The sequence below is a fragment of the Podarcis melisellensis genome (genome assembly GCF_964234715.1).
Source record: "Podarcis melisellensis genome assembly, chromosome: 5".
Classification (NCBI taxonomy): Eukaryota; Metazoa; Chordata; class Lepidosauria; order Squamata; family Lacertidae; genus Podarcis; species Podarcis melisellensis.
The window spans coordinates 34393711-34407053 of NC_138537.1; the positions used below are offsets into that span (position 1 = coordinate 34393711).

At 43.0% G+C, this 13343-nt stretch overlaps 1 protein-coding gene across 4 annotated transcripts in view; it reads right to left on the bottom strand.

Moving 5' to 3' along the window:
- Positions 1-13343, bottom strand: part of ST6GAL1 (ST6 beta-galactoside alpha-2,6-sialyltransferase 1) — a 106878-nt gene that overhangs the window by 62808 nt on the left and 30727 nt on the right. The window lies entirely within an intron of this gene.

A 13343-nucleotide genomic window follows, 5' to 3' on the forward strand; every position in this document is an offset into this window, starting at 1 on the left:
GCAAAAAAATCAAGCAAGTACAAAGAACCTGGACAGCAAAGATCACTACCTAAAGAAAAAGAGAAAACTTCCAGAAGATCTGGACACTGGAAATAGAATGATAGTCAGAGAATGAACCAAATTTTTAACATTGAATGTAAAAATGTATACTGTTGAATGTACAGCTCAGTGGTAGAGCATCTCTGCATGTGGAAGGCCTCAGGTTCATTCTCTGGCATGGCATCATAGAATTGTAGGGTTCAAGGGTCATCTAGTCCAACCCCTGCAATGCAGAAATCTCAGCTAAAGCATCCATGACAGACGGCCATCCAAACCCTGCTTAAAAACCCCCAATGAAGGAGAGTGCACAACCTCCCAAGAGAGTCTCTTCCACTGCCAAACTGCTCTTACTGTCAAGAAAGTTCTTCCTGATGTTTGGTTGAAATCTCCTTTCTTGTAACTTGAAGCCATTGGTTTGAGTCCTATGCTCCAGAGCAGGAGAAAACATGTTTGCTCCATCTTCCATGGGACAGCCATTTAGATATTTGAAGTCTCCTCCTTTCCAGGCTAAACCTACCCAGTTCCTTCAACTGTTCCTCATAAGGCTTGGTTTACAGACCCTTGATTATCTTGGCTTCCCTCCTCTGCACACTCCCAGCTTGTCAACATCCTTCTTAAATTGTGCCTCCCAGCACTACCCATTTCCAGGTCAAACTTGGATTGTCCCATCTGAAGCCCTGGAGAAGAGCTGCCAGTCAGATTAGACAATATCAGACTAACTCAGACATCCTCACCCTTTGGCCCTCCAGATGTTTTGGACTACAGTCCCCACCATCCCTGACCACTGGCCCTGTTAGCTAGGGATCATGGGAGTTGTAGGCCAAAACATCTGGAGGGCTGCAAGTTGGAGATGCCTAGAATAGATCAACCAATGGGTCTGATTCTGTATAACAGGGGTCGGCAATGTGCGGCCCATGGGCCAGATGCGTCCCACCAAGACCATTTTACTGGCCTACGAGCCACCCCCGAACCAAACTGCCTGCTTGGCAAGTCCCACGTGCACTGTGCTAAACCAGCACAGTGTGGTGCAGGGACTTGCCAAGCGGCGCCGGAAATCACGTCTGCACATGTGCATGTCCAGACGCCAACAATTGCTTCTGCGCAGGCACCATTTTCAGCATCTGGGCATGCGCAGAAGCAATTTCCAGTGCCGCACTCCGTGCGAGTGATCAGGCCCATGGCTGGCAAACCTTGCCCACCCCTGCTGTATAAGGTAGCTTATTATATTCCTAAACAATGTGACCCTGTGCACACCTCAAAATTTGGTGTGGGAGGGTGGGGGGAAATCAGCAGATGTGGTGTAGAATTTATTGTGCTTGCCTAAGATTGGGAGCACCAGGTTCAAATCCCTATTCAGCTGCAAGCCTCACTGGATGACTTTGGGCCATTGGATCACATACCTTTTGGGGCTGCTGAGAATAAAATAGAGAACACGCACAATGATTCAAGCCCACTAAGAGGAAAGGCAGGGTATAAACCTTATGAATAATACGAAACACATATAGCATCCATATTTTAAAAGATTCCCTATTTAAAATGAATTAAAGCTGAAGATCTTGCTCCATTAACTAACCCTTAAAAGTGGTTTAAATATATATATATATTTTAAAAAGTATCCAGTTTTCTCGGAGGGGTAATTTATGTAGAAAACATCTGCCCTGCTCAATGCATTTGCATCACTTGCCGCGGCTGATGTTGATTCAAAACTAAACAATCCTATAAAATCAATAAAGCAGCATAAAAACAGGGAAAGGTTTGGCAGATTTAAAGACCCTAAAAGGAGGATCTGCCATATAAAATCTATCCACCTGACAAAAGAAATGCTTGCTAGAACAGGAAGGTTCAAACATCTTTTAAAAATAGGAAGAGAAGGGGCTAAATGGATCTCACAGAGCAAGGTGTGTGATGTTGTTGGGGCAAGTAATGGTGTTGTCCGGGTGTATGTGGCAGCAAAGTTGGCAAAGTCCCAGACCTAACACGGACACTGGCACCAGAGCCTGCAATAAACCCAGATGCCAACTTTGCTGCCACATACACCCGGACAACACCATTACTGGCCCCAACAACATCACACATACCATCTCGGGACTATTTAATCGCTCATCGTCTAACATTGTGTATGCCATCAAATGCCAACAGTGTCCTTCAGCTCTCTATATTGGACAAACAGGCCAAACCTTACGCCAAAAAATAAACGGACATAAATCGGACATCAGGAATCACAAGACAGAGAAACCAGTAGGAGAACACTTCAATCTCCCAGGACATTCTATACAAGATCTCAAAGTAGCTGTTTTACTACAAAGGAATTTTAGAAATAGACTGGAAAGAGAAGCTGCTGAATTGCAACTTATCACCAAACTTAAAACCATGGAGAGTCCTGGTCTGAACAAAGACCTTGGATTCTTATCTCATTATACATGACAAAGCCATTTTTCACCTTCTCACCCCTTGCTTTTTCCTGTAAGACCTATTGCAGTCGTTAAGAGTCAGTCAACAGGCTCATCACAGCTATCTGCCAATCACCCATTCCCACCACCCTTCTGAGTAATACCCCTCCCCACCTTCTCACTATATAGAAGGGTCTGGAAACTTCTGTTTCAGTGTATCTGAAGAAGTGTGCATGCACACGAAAGCTCATACCAAGAACTAACTTAGTTGGTCTTTAAGGTGCTACTGGAAGGAATTTTTTTTGTTTTGACTATGGCAGACCAACACGGCTACCTATCTGTAACCAGTACTACTATAGTTACTTAATTGATGCATATTCTCCATCAGTGCCCATGGTAACATTTCTCTGCCCCAAAGAGCATGCCAACATAAAGTTTGACATTGAACAATGGCACAGATTAAAAGGAAACAATGGTGACAAGGAAATGAATGTACAGAAATTCATTTGCACGTACTTAAGGGGTTTTCCTGCAACATGAGATTCTAGTGTATCCCACACAGTAGTTTTACAAATTCCTTTGCTATTTAAAAATTTTTTGGCTCTTAGAACTGAAACTAGTTGTGAGCATTTTCTTGTGAGAGGGGTTATCATGAAGATCACACATGTAACATTAGACTGAAAACCCTGTCATTACTGAAACTCTGTCTTTTTCATTTACTGTACGGATTATAAGATCAAACACTCCAAAAGTAATCAAAGGTTTTCTTCATTTAGTTGTACTTAAAGATGTCTTCTGCCCCATGTCTTGAATGTTGTTTAAAGCCTTCAAGGAAATAATTTGGTTCCTACCATTGGTACAGACCTTTCCTAAAAAATAAATTTAAAAAAATCTTGGGTAAAACCCAGCCAAAATTAAGCAAACAGAATTAAACACTGTTTCCTTCTCTCTGAAATTGCTTGGACTGAAAAATACTTAACTTTGGCAGGATCATGCCCACTATTTATTTTGTGTGTCTAAGCATGTAAAAGTCCTTTTTTTTTTTTTTTTTTAGAAAACCTTTCCCCATCATATTTGGGGAATGTATCCCAATAATTCCTCTTCCCGAAACAAGGCAAAGCCAGACAAAAGGGCAAATGACCAATGTTTGTAAAATAATAATAATAATAATAATAATAATAATAATAATAATAATAATCCAACCTGCATATTGAAAAACAGCCTCTCAGAAAAAATAAAACTGCTCAGGTAAAAAATCATCAGCCGCCCAAGCACAACAAGAATCAATTGGGCACATTTCCCAAATAAGATTATTTAGAAAACCTTTCCCAAGGAATCAGAACTAATCAGAATATCTTTGGAAAAAAGCTTAATGGTTGAAATGGATCCATAATATGTTGGTTTGTAGTATTATTGTCCTATTTATATTGTGTTCATTATCTCTTTTTATGCATTGTTTGGTGTATATTTTCGTATTTGTGGATCTTTTTGCTGATGTGCTTGATACATAGGGATACTTGTTACCTACTGCACTGTATCCATGGGAAATAATTAAAGAAACAGATAGGAGAATTTAATGCAAGAATGGGGAACCTGTGATGGTCCATTTGGGTTAGGACTACAAGTCCCATCATTCCTAATCACCGGGCCATGCTAGCTGGGGCTGAGGGGAGTCCAACAGCATATTTGTGTACAGAAGAGAGCTCTCACACACTCTGTTTATGGAGAACCAGCCACGCAAAGAATGGTGGTGACATTGTCTCCTACATGCAAAGCCCTACATGCAAAGCTCTGCTAGAATACAGGCAGTATCACCTAGCTGTTCAGAAGAGGTGACAAGAACATCCCAACTTCAGTCCTGGTTGAACAGGTGATCAGCATACTTGCAGCTTTCAAACAGGACTCAGCAACTGCAAGAATACACAGTACTGTATGGTGGATGTCCTGTCATGTATCAGGTGACACACAGACACCAGACCTGAAATGAACTACAGTGGTATCTTGGTTTTCGAACAGCTTAGTTCACGAACAACGTGGAATTAGAACACTGCAAAACCAGAAGGTGTTCCGGTTTTCGAACCTTTTTTCTGAGGTGATATATTAGAGCTTATATTTGGTGCTTTTGTTTTTGCTATTTATTTTGCGTTTTTTGTTTTGATGCTTTTTCAGTTAATTTGTTTTTGTGACTGTGTGGATCCCAGTTCAGCTACTGATTTCAGGATTTATTGTCATATTTTAAAAGTACTGCACACTTTGTCCCAGGCATAACGTATAATCCAGGCCACAAACAGGTTTTTCTGAGAGCAGCAGGACAACCACTAGAAGCACTAATCCTGCACATCCTCCCGGTTCCCTGCAACTTGACTGATCTTCCACTTCCTTGGGTGTCACCTGCAGCGACTCCACAGCCTAAGATGAACAACTTCATTAAAGAAAGTTCAAGCACCAACGAGTTAGAGGACTTAGACACCAGACACCATCCCTCTGAGCCTTCCTTAATGTGAGATCAGAGCATTGTGGGAATACACATAACAGGTAACTCACAACTTGTGTATGGGGTACACTTCGGGGATTGCATGTAAAGACAAGATCGTGTATAGTCAAAACAACCCTGGAACTGCTTCTGTGTAAACATACTTACTTTTCTGAAACTGGTGGACCAGGTAGGCTTGAGCCGCCACACAAAATGGAGAGATTTTAATAATTGATTAACTGGCTTACAAGCAGAGGCTACAACAAAAAGCTGTGTTCACACCATTTGCCTGAACACAAAAATGCAAAATTCATAGATAGAGAGCAAGGCAGTGCAAGCCCTGACTTAAACATCTCAGTTTGCACTCTGCTGCCTGCTTGCCAACATACTTCCCATGTTGAGTGGGGAAAGACTACAGGAGGCTTGGACCCTGCACACAGGCAACCCTGAAAAAGCAGGATCCCCATTTGCATGGAGGGTTCGTACAAGCCCTCTACAACATTGTTGTTGTTGTTGTTTAGTAGTGTCCGACTCTTCGTGACCCCATGGACCAGAGCACGCCAGGCACTCCTGTCTTCCACTGCCTCCCGCAGTTTGGTCAAACTCATGTTCGTAGCTTCGAGAACACTGTTCAACCATCTCATCCTCTGTCGTCCCCTTCTCCTTGTGCCCTCCATCTTTCCCAACATCAGGGTCATTGTGGGCATAAAGACATACTTCCCTCTACTAAAAGGTATATGGCCAGGGCCTCTGTGTTTGCCACAATTCTTCAAGGGTTCAGAAAAACATCAGGATCTAGTACTCTTGAGAATCTTTCAATAAGACTGGATAGCTCAGTTGGTTAGAGTGTGGCGCTGACAACATCAAGGTTGCAGGTTTGATTCCCATACAGGGCAGCTGCATATTACTGCATTGCAGGGGGGTTGGACCAGGGTTCCTTTCAATTCTATGATTCTAGGAGATTTCTATGAGATAAGACACACACAGTTTTCTAGTCCTTATGGAGATATTGTTGTTGTTTAGTTGTTTAGTCGTGTCCGACTCTTCGTGACCCCATGGACCAGAGCACGCCAGGGACTCCTGTCTTCCACTGCCTCCTGCAGTTTGGTCAAACTCATGCTGGCAGCTTCGAGAACACTATCCAACCATCTCGTCATCTGTTGTCCCCTTCTCCTTGTGCCCTCCATCTTTCCCAACATCAGGGTCTTTTCCAGGGAGTCTTCTCTTCTCATGAGGTGGCCAAAGTATTGGAGCCTCAGCTTCAGGATCTGTCCTTCCAGTGAGCACTCAGGGCTGATTTCCTTCAGAATGGATAGGTTTGTTCTTCTTGCAGTCCATGGGACTCTCAAGAGTCTCCTCCAGCACCATAATTCAAAATCATAAATTCTTCAGCGATCAGCCTTCTTTATGGTCCAGCTCTCACTTCCATACATCATTACTGGGAAAACCATGGCTTTAACTATACAGACCTTTGTTAGCAAGGTGATGTCTCTACTTTTTAAGATGCTGACTAGGTTTGTCATTGCTTTTCTCCCAAGAAGCAGGCGTCTTTCAATTTCGTGGCTGCTGTCACCATCTGCACTGATCATGGAGCCCAAGAAAGTAAAATCTCTCACTACCTCCATATCTTCCCCTTCTATTTGCCAGGAGGTGATGGGACCACTACAACATAGGGAAGGTCAAATAATGAGCAGGAGGACCCACAAGCACAGAGTGTGGTAGTGGGGCTTACAGGCACATTCCTGCCTTCATCCCATCCTCCAGTCCACGAATTTGGCTTCAGGTGTACAAGCAAGTGCTGCTGTTCAGGATTTCAGCAACTCCATTCCAAAGTCCTTTCCAACAGCCAGTCAGCATTCCACAGTCACGGAGCATGCTCAGTGGGCTGTGGGGGTGGGTCCCTGCTGAGGATTTCCCCCCTAATACATTTTGTCCTTTTTTGTATTTCTTCAAACCTTGGGAATCTTCCATGCCTGCAACAGCACTCAAAGCCTTAACTTCTGAAATAGAGAATATTATATATTTATTGGTGGCAGCAGGTGGTGGTGGCAGCAGATCTCTTAACAGGAAATTATCTGTATACTCATGGGATTGTGATTTCCAGGATTCGCTGAGATAAGCCAAAGCAGTTAAAATAGCAGCTGATTTAAGTTTGCAGTGTAAATCTGTCGATTTTTGGCATTTTCTTTTTGGGAGTGCCTTTATGGTAGCGTAATTCATTAGGCATTATGGCAGCTCTTAAGGGACGGAAAGGCAGGCTAAATGTGTGAAAAGAAATCAATAAAAGCAAGATATAGGGACTAGCAATGGCTGTGGTAACACAGTCTGTTGCCCCATGACCTACAAAGAGCCTTGTGGCACCTTAAAGGCTAAAAATAAGAAGTTTTATTGTGGAACAAGGTTTTGCAGAACAGAGTTCCTTTTGTCCAATCCTGTACCTGATGACATGGATGCACTCAGAAAAGTTCATGCCACAATAAATCTGTTAGTTGATAACGTGCCACAAAACTCTTTGGTGGGTTGTTGTTTTTACTGACAAGACCGTCCTGCTATGAAATGGCCTCCATTGGCTTCTACAGAATCCTTCCCCTACACGGCCATCGGTCAGAGAGACATCCATTCTGGTAGCAATAATAGTAAGCGAAGACAATAAATATTTTGGTTAGCTCTGAATCTATCTAGTGCAGATCAGTTTCGATGGATGGTTTTTGCTTCTAATCAGGACCGGCCCTGCCATTGGGCAACACAAACAAGAGGCTCAATTCAGGTGGCAGGTTCAGAGCTACTACCGAAGGAAAGCAAATTCTGTTTTTACGATCACGGGGGATGTTCTGCTAAACATGCCAAAATGTCTTGGGCCACCTCTGTTAGCAAACATGTATGGGGGGGGGGGACAGGACCTGAAAGGAATAGCAGGGGGTGGTGCTAGCCCAGAGCAAAGAAACAAGGTGTTCCCTTGTGCTAACAGTGGGAGCACAGCATGCAGTTTGATGTTCTGTTTCGACTAATGGGAACTCAGCTGAGATTTAAATCCAGATACATACATTTGCTCAAATGGTCCCATCACACATTGCTAAGGTGAATTTGGCAACATTCCTTAAAAAGTAATATCCCAACCCCACAGGCAACTGAAATGCCACAAAGTAGCAAGGAAGTTTCCAGGTTCTCCAGTGTTCTCAAATTTTTTTCACATTCTGGGTTGGTTCTGATAAAGGAACTGCTTTACAGTGGATTTTCCCCCAACACACCACTATGGACCAACACGGATGCCTATGCTTTCTTTGGCAGCGATATGTTGGTACCAAAGCTTAGAATATCATAAGAATGCTTTCATGCATTAAAATACATTGACAAATTTCTAATCTAGACATTAATTATATTAATACAGTGGGGGGCCATAACTGCTGAATGGATCATTTTGGCATTTAGTAATAAATACTGCAGTGTTGGAAAGACGCACTTAAAAAAAAAAAGAGTACTTCTGGGGTTGATGACAGTGGTGAAGAACGAAGCCTGCATGCAGGTTTGGCTGAAATACTATACAAAGAACAAATTCCAAAGTGATCCATTCAGTGATTTAGGCAGCACACCTGCCACTAGATAATAGGATGCGAAGTCAGCAGAAATCAGATCCATTTGAAACGAACCACCATTTAGTGACAATAGTATCCCAAGAAAACCTGTAATGAAAAAGATATAAAACATAATGATTCGTAATGTCCTTTTGGTTAATTTTTCTTTGAAGGACTTCAGCCCACAGAAGTTGCTTAGAATTAATCTGCAAGAGAACTGCTTAGACCAACATCAACATGAAATCTGCCTTTATAATTGTGATGACTAAGGAGCTGGTGATTTGAAAACTGATAGCTCTGACCTAGGGCTGTACAATAGTTTATGTTACAAACCTATGTCAGGATGAAGGAGAGAGCAAGAGCTGTATCAGCTTTTCTGTATGCACTAGTCAGGTGCAGGGCAGGGGGAAAATACAGAATTAAGCTCATCAGAAGGTGCCTCTGCAGTCACAGAAACCAAATTAGCTCACAGACCACCAGTTTCCGCAGCGTGCAAGGAAACTTCCTCATTTGGGTTTCTTCACCAATGGAAATGAGGTAAACAGGTTGGATAAGAGCACAGAAGCCCAAACCTTTACCACAGGAAGAAGCAAACCCCCAAACTCTAGACATGCTATGCCTTGTGTTTACCACAGACAAAGCCATTCTACTCCTCTTCATGCAATCCACACTGCATGAGGGCGGGAGAGACCCTGCTATCATGTTGCCAGTCCCACAGCCATCCACATGCAACCATAAACTTCTGCAACAGGGAACTCACGGAAGCTCCTCCCATAATTTGGAAGAACACCACAAAACAATGCAATGCAAGGGTGTGTGGGGAGGGGGAGCTCAGACAAGCTGCATCTGCTGAAATTCCCTCTTCAGCACAGGTGTTAAAGCTGCTGGAGCCAAGCCCTGTTTTACATCTGGCTGCTCTACCTGCAGCCCATTTCTGACCCCATCTATTGCCTTTCTGATCCTGGCCTGCCTGCAGCTGAATAAGGCATTAAGAAGGAACTATATAACAACACAGTCTATTTTATACAGTGCTGGGGTTGGTCATTTTACTGATGTTTCAGTCTGTACAGTATGGCATAGTTCTTCCTTGACAGTTTGCATAAAATTGTAGAGTTGGCCAGGACCACAAGAGTCATCTAGTCCTGAAAAGTGGGAATCTTCAACGCACTGAAGTCCTACTGTCAGAACTCTGTTGGTATTATAGGACATAGTGATTAAGGATGCTATAGGAAAATAAAACGGCGATAGAAGCAATCACCTTCATTTTAGCTTATCTGAAAGGAATGTAAAACAGAGCCAATATTGATAGTGGATCCATTTTCTGTTGGTATTAGTATTTAGAATCAGATAATAACAACAGAAGCAAAGAAGTGCCACGTGAATTAACAGACAGGAGTGAAAATGTGATAGCCCAGCAGAAATGAAAAGCAGGATTTCTAACCCGGGGGATTTGATAGGGGTTGCGGGGAGACAATTACTGCTAAAGATTTCACTTTTCCACTTTTTTTATACTTCTGCAAATATAAAATGAAGACATCACGACGTGCGATCAAGCTGTTTTCTTAAAATTAAGTAGAAGAATTTTCAGGATGAAGCCAACAACGGCTTCCGCAAAATATAACTTTCTATTCAGACTACTATTCGAAGTTCATGTCTTAGATCTATGAACTAGGGCTGGAGTTTGGTGCAATAAAAAAAGCTACGCACCATACATTTAAAGTGTAAAGTTAGGGCTTTTTTTTTCAGCCGGAACTCACTCAAACTCAGTTTTGGCATCTCTCAGGTGACCACTATTGCCATTCTAAGAGAACGAGGGAGGCATTTGTGGTGAGTTCCAGCACCACTTTCTCTAGAAAAATAGCACTGTGTAAAGCCATTGTGTCAAAACACAGAAGTTTCACTTTGGTTTACTATGGATTAATCAATCTGGAAAACCGAATACCTAAGATTCTGTACTCATAGCTGCTGGTGCAATTTAGGACTACACTCAACCAAAAAGTGCAAACTTTGAGGTGCAAAAAACCTCCACTCTTATTGTGAAAGACGGTCAAAAGTGCGTTAACTATATATGTGGTATTTTTTTTTACTTTGGTTCCAATTCCCATGTACAAGATACCTGCCCATAGAATCCTTTCTAAATAAACCAATACTATACTCGTGCATTCTGAACTCAAGTACAAAGTTATCTCATAGGAAATAACTCTTTGATTCCTGGTAATCAGTCCCGAGGCAGAGACAGCGGGGCAGTTGTCAAGCTGAGCTGAAGCGAGTGTCATGCTGAGCTTAGCCACTACATTTTTGTACATTTAATGTACTGTATGCAGTGAGCTAAGGTGCCCAAAAGCAAGTGTCTGTTGCCTCATTTTCAAGGTTTGACATGTTGTTGGGATACTTACAAAATGAGCTTTAAATTATTTTTCTTTTTCAATTTCCACTTCAATGTCATTTGCACTAGATGAAAGCACCATACACCTTGGTAACAATGCAAAAATGCACGACTACCTGGCAGGGGAGCAACTGGGGCAGTAATTGTGACATATTGGGAGCTTTTCCTGACAACAATGAAGTAAATATTTTACACAGTTGTGTGTAAAACAGGATATGTAATAGTTTGAGGTTTTTGTGGCTGCTCAAAGGAATGGAGTGCATTTAAGAACAGGAAACATGAATTATTTTTGCTCCTTTGGCCTAACTTAAGCTGGATGTAAAATGTATCCTTGGGAGGCTAGAAGGGAGGGGATCTGGTTATTTTTTCATGCCTGCTGAAGGCATGAAATTTAGGGTGTGCCACGCACCCCACTTACACATGAAAACAAAGACCACCACAGCCAACCACAAATGAATAACCACACCCTAGGCCAACCCCAACCTCTCTCGCCACCAAAGGAACACAAGTGAACAGCAAAGAACCTGCACAAGCAACGCTGACACCAAACCCTACATATAGTAAGTAAAACAGAAACATCACCACCCAACCCCACCCATCTTTCCCCCATTTCTTCCTAATGTCTCAACAAATGAAACTGATTTGTAAAAATGTTACATGGGGGGGGGGGAATACAAGAGAGACATTGCACACACTTTTGTAATTCAAGAAAACCTTTAATAAAAAAGAAAGAAAGAAAGAAAGAAAGAAAGAAAGAAAGAAAGAAAGAAAGAGAAATTTAGGGTGTGAAGGGATCATGAGGATCACCTTGTCCAATCCCCTGCAATGCAGGAATCTTTTGCCCAACGTAGGGCTCGAATCCATGCTCTACTGATCACATTAAGATAAAATTATGACTGGCCCAGACCAAACAGTCCCAGTTACATACAGTCGTAACTCAAAAGTCAAATGGAATCCATTCCGGAAGTCTGTTTGACTTCCGAAACGTTCGGAAACCAAAGCGCAGCTTCTGATTGGCTGCAGGAAACTCCTGGAGCATTTAGGAAGCCCCGTCAGACATTCAGCTTCCAAAAGAACATTTGAAAAACCAGAACAATCTCTTCCAGTTTTTGATTGTTTGGGAACTGGAACGTTTGACTCCCAAGGCATTCGGGAGCTGAGGTACGACTGTAGTTTGTAAAAAGAGAAGGAAGAGGGAAAGCTACAAGGGTGAATTCTGTGACAGAGCAGGTGGCCTGTCCTTGACAGTTCCAACTACTGGGTGAGTGAACCTCATGTAACATTTCCAAGCAAGGTGGCACCGGATAATAATTTTCTGTGGCAAATGCTATAGGGCACGGGTGTCAAACACAAGGCTCGCGGGCCGAATTCGGCCCGCCAGACCTCGTCATGTGGCCCGTGTAGCCGCCGCCGGCCGCCAGCCTTCACCTTTTATTCTCGCTTTTTTTTTTTTGACACAAGAAAGCTACTTCTTCAGTGCATGCGCGGCAGCCTACAAGCCAGAGAACGTCTACCCTCTAGCGGCGCCGGCCGTTCTGCACAGGAAACCTCCACTTTACATGCATTCAGGAAACTTGTTTTTATATTGAGCGCATGCCATCCTGTGATGTGACAGATCCAACAGCTGCCTGAACCCTTCTCTCCTGTACTGTAAGTCCTACAGATACAACCGGCCCTTTGAGGGTGACCAAACTGCTGATGCGGCCCCCAATGAATTTGAGTTTGACACCCCTGCTATAGGGGAAGACGTAGGAGTGGTGTGAGAACAGGCCTTGGGGAGGAATCTTTCCTGAGTGAATAGTGAAGAAGACCAGCAGCAGACCACAGCCAGAAGACCTGTGAGACTGAGCCCTCAGAAGCAGAAAGGGAGCTCTGCCCAAAGGAGGTAGGAATTTGGAAGAGGGAATCAGGAGATGCACAACCTAATCTCTATTCCTTTATCCCCTTGCAAGAAAGAATGATGCAAATAAATCAGTCTCCTTCAAGAATGCTTTTAGCAGTCCCACCATGACCCTTTCCACCATCTTCCCCCAAAGGGGGTGTTTGCAGCTGGTCAATAGTTGTTCCAATCCAAAGGGTTTGCTGGGCTGACTAGTATACAGGGCCCAGCATGGAGCTCAATTGTGTACCCAAAGACAAGTGGGACATTACACAGGTATGTGTGCTCAAAATGTGGATCTGATAGACAAGTGGACAGCTACTGTGCCCCCATCACTTCTCTAGAGGTTTATGGGAAAAGGTTTCCACTGCCCACTGTTTCAGATTGCCTAAACATTTTGTGAATCTTTGTACTTTTGTCCATTTATGTATGTATTTTTCCTGATTTAAACTACAGAATGGCAGTACCCCTAAAATTTTTTTAGGGGGGAGCACTGTGCTCCCCTCTAAAAAAGCTCAACAACTTTGGCTGGGTGCTCCCCTAAAGAAAGGTCCCTAAAAAGAATTTCCAGTACCTTTTTTTCCTAGAAAAAAATGCCCCAGCT